This window comes from Cryptomeria japonica, unplaced genomic scaffold, assembly GCF_030272615.1.
Source record: "Cryptomeria japonica unplaced genomic scaffold, Sugi_1.0 HiC_scaffold_266, whole genome shotgun sequence".
Taxonomy (NCBI): domain Eukaryota; kingdom Viridiplantae; phylum Streptophyta; class Pinopsida; order Cupressales; family Cupressaceae; genus Cryptomeria; species Cryptomeria japonica.
Window position 1 is genome coordinate 77,501 of NW_026729088.1, and position 2,696 is coordinate 80,196.

General features: G+C 66.1%; 1 non-coding gene across 1 annotated transcript; it reads right to left on the reverse strand.

Annotated features, from left to right (window-relative positions):
* Positions 1-2,251: 2,251 nt before the first annotated feature.
* On the reverse strand, positions 2,252-2,370 carry LOC131869805 (5S ribosomal RNA). Its single transcript, XR_009368176.1, has one exon. It is a non-coding gene; the product is annotated as a 5S ribosomal RNA (ribosomal RNA).
* Between the last annotated feature and the right edge of the window lie 326 nt (positions 2,371-2,696).

Below are 2,696 nucleotides of genomic sequence, written 5' to 3' on the forward strand. Positions count from 1 at the left end.
TTTTTTTTTGCCTTTTATGGAAATTAGTGAAGGCATCGCATCAAAGGTGCGCACCTCGCTGCCCACCTTGGTGTGCTCCGAGGTGCCCACCACGGTGCGCAACGCCGGTGCGAACCCGGGAGCGCCCCGATGTGTGCTCCAAGGTGCGGCGTGCACGAAGTCGGACCCCGGTTTGCCCCGGGTGCGCACCTCGCGTGCACCTTGGTGCGCACACCTTGGCTGGGTTGCGCGGCCTGGTGGGCACCATGGTGCGCACCAAGGAGCGCTCCGAAGTGTGCTCCAAGGTGCGGCGTGCACGAAGTCGGAGCCCGGTTTGCCCCGGGTACGCACCTCGCGTGCACCTTCGCCGGGGTGGGCACCTCGGCTGGGTTGCGCGCCCTGGTGCGCACCAAGGAGCGCTCCGAAGTGTGCTCCAAGGTGCGGCGTGCACGAAGTCGGAGCCCGGTTTGCCCCGGGTGCGCACCTTCGCCGCGGTGCGCACCATGGCGTGCACGAAGTCGGAGCCCGGTTTGCCCCGGGTGCGCACCTCGCGTGCACCTTCGGCGGGGTTGCGCGCCCTGGTGGGCACCATGGTGCGCACCAAGGAGCGCTCCGAAGTGTGCTCCAAGGTGCGGCGTGCACGAAGTCGGAGCCCGGTTTGCCCCGGGTGCGCACCTCGCGTGCACCTTCGGCGGGGTTGCGCGCCCTGGTGGGCACCATGGTGCGCACCAAGGAGCGCTCCGAAGTGTGCTCCAAGGTGCGGCGTGCACGAAGTCGGAGCCCGGTTTGCCCCGGGTGCGCACCTCGCGTGCACCTTCGCCGCGGTGGGCACCATGGCGTGCACGAAGTCGGAGCCCGGTTTGCCCCGGGTGCGCACCTCGCGTGCACCTTCGCCGGGGTGGGCACCTCGGCTGGGTTGCGCGCCCTGGTGCGCACCAAGGAGCGCTCCGAAGTGTGCTCCAAGGTGCGGCGTGCACGAAGTCGGAGCCCGGTTTGCCCCGGGTGCGCACCTCGCGTGCACCTTCGCCAGGGTGGGCACCTCGGTGCGCACACCTTCTCAATGTTTTCTTGCCTTTTCTGGAAATTGGTGAAGGCAGCGCATCAAAGGTGCGCACCTCGGTGTGCTCCGAGGTGCGAACCCGAGAGCGCTCCGAGGTGCCCACGAAGTCGAAAGTCGGGTTAATTGCATTGTTTTCCCCGGGTGCGCTCCGAGGTGCGCAACATCGGCGCGCACCAAGGAGGGCTCCGAAGTGTGCTCCAAGGTGCGCACGATGGCGTGCACCTCTGGTGCGCACGATTCGGAGCTCGGTTTGACCGGGGTGCGCACACCTTGGCTGGGTTGCGCACCTTTTGTGCGCTCCAAGGTGCGCACGAAGTCGGAGCTCGGTTTGCCCCGGGTGCGCACCTTCGCCAGGGTGCGCACCTTGATGCGCACGCCTTGGCTGGGCTGCGCACCTTGGTGGGCGCCATGGTGCGCACCTTTCGTGCGCTCCAAGGTGCGCACGAAGTCGGAGCTCGGTTTGCCCCGGGTGCGCACCTTGGTGGGCGCCATGGTGCACTCCGAGGTGCCCAAGATTGGTGCGCACCAAGGAGCGCTCCGAAGTGCGCTCCAAGGTGCGCGCGAAGTCGAAAGTTGGGTTAATTGTCCGGTTTGCCTCGGGTGCGCACCTTGCGTGCACCTTCGCCAGGGTGGGCGCCTTGGTGCGCACACCTTGGCTGGGCTGCGCACACCTTGGCACCCGCGTTTCCTTCATTTTAAATTTTTTTTTTTTACAATCTCTCAAGTGGGAAATTCTATAATCTCAACTTTTTTTGCCTTTTCAGGAAACTTTTGAATGGAGCGCATCATTGGTGCGCTCCGAAGTGTGCTCCAAAGCTCTCTCCAGCTGCGTGCACCTGCCCCGGCCGCGCACCCGGCCCCGCCCAGCTTCGCTCACCTGTCCCGGGCGTCTGGTGCGGAACCTTAGAGTAAGAAACATCACCGTGCACCTTGGCCAACGTGCGCGACTCGACCGAGCGCGCACTGGCCGAGGTGCACACCGATTTCACCTGGGTGCGCGCGCAGCACCTCGGGCGCACCGGGGTGCGCGCACAACGCCCGGGTTGCACCGTGGCCTGTGTGCTCGGGGCGCCTCGGGTGCGCGCTCGGTGTCGCCCCCGCGCGCGCGGTAGTGCGGGCAGCGCACCCCGGCCCGGCCCGGCCCCGACGAGAACGCAAACGGGCAAAAGGTTTATTCAAATAGCATTGCGACGCCCGGCGAAAAACTAAAAAAGGGTGCAACACCGGGACTTCCCGGGAGGTCACCCATCCCAGTACTACTCCGGCCCAAGCGCGCTTAACTGCGGAGTTCTGATGGGATCCGGTGCACTAACGCTGGTATGATCGCACCCGTTATGAGCTTGTCGCAGTGTGTACTTAGCAAACCGCGACCCACGTGCGAATCCACCCCGGCCACCCACCCCCGTCGAGGTGCACACCCTCCCTCGCGAAGTGCGCCCCGTTCGCCAAGTGTGAGCCCTGCCCGGGTGCGCGCACCTTGCTAGGGCGTCGGGTGTGCACCCGGCCCGGCCTACGTGCGTGCACCTGGAGGGGGCGTCGTGTGCGTGCAGTGTCCCGTCTGCAACGCGGTGCCCACACACCACCTCGGGCGCAACGACCTGCGCTCACATGTGGGCCGAGTGCACCTTGGTGCATGTTCGGGGCGCCTCGGGTGCAC